This window comes from Penaeus monodon, chromosome 24 (genome assembly GCF_015228065.2).
Source record: "Penaeus monodon isolate SGIC_2016 chromosome 24, NSTDA_Pmon_1, whole genome shotgun sequence".
NCBI lineage: Eukaryota > Metazoa > Arthropoda > Malacostraca > Decapoda > Penaeidae > Penaeus > Penaeus monodon.
Genome location: NC_051409.1, coordinates 17,048,347 through 17,049,399, shown reverse-complemented (window position 1 = coordinate 17,049,399; position 1,053 = coordinate 17,048,347).

Sequence of the window (1,053 nt, the reverse complement as noted above, 5' to 3'; positions counted from 1 at the left end):
TTATCTATAAACCTTTTTATCTCTTTGTGTATTCTATTTCCCTACATCCTTCTAATATTTCCTTTTTTTATTGTGTCTACTTATTCATGACTGGCACCTACGGCAACAGATATTGAAAAGAATTATACTTGTTTTGTAAAAGGGAGAGAAAGTTGCTTATGCTTTAGCAAATATAACCAGGAAACTTTCCTTGGAGGGGAACTTGATAAATATATTTTCCTTGGGTAGGAATTCAATCGCCAAGCGGCCCATCTCAGAGACACACAATATACATTGTGTGTGTGTTTTGCGTTATTATCATCGGTCTCAATGGCAGATTCAGAATGCTTCAGTATGGGTGGAGCTGAATGCAATACTAAGAGTGACCACACCAAAGGCTCAAGACCGTAAGTTAACTGGTCTGTGGGCAAGTCAAGATTCTCCCTTTGGGATTTATAACATTTCAGAGGGATATCCTAAGCAATGTGGAGTAAGCAGTGGTACGCATGGGCTGATATATATGCCATAAATAAGACGTTTGATTGTTACGCAACTGGCATTGAGGTAGCGTAATGATACGTCGGATTGCTAAAGCCTGGTGAATGATGAAGTCAGATTGGAAGTACTGTAATACCGTTATCGAAAATCTAAACGGGATAGAATTTCAGCCGATATTTATGTGAAAAAATTAGCCCATCCTTTTTTTATTTTGCCTAAGACATCTAAACATATCTGAATGCTATATAATAATCTATGTGGGCAAAATTCAATATGCCGAGATGGATACAAATTATTGTCAACATTCAAGATACTAATGATATTAACAGTTTTAGAACGATGAAAAATATATTGATAGAGACAATACAGCAAGAAAGAAGAAAAATATATAATAAGATAATATGATAGACAGATCTTTTTTCGTTTCTTTAAAGAGTTTGAACTTTCATAAAATTCGATTCTGAGTTGTTGTTAACACATGTTTCTCTAGCTACCGGAGACTTGTCTGGTACTTGTAACAGGCACTCGGTTAATGTCTTTTGAGATGTGGTTTGGCAAAGTCAAATGGTATTCATG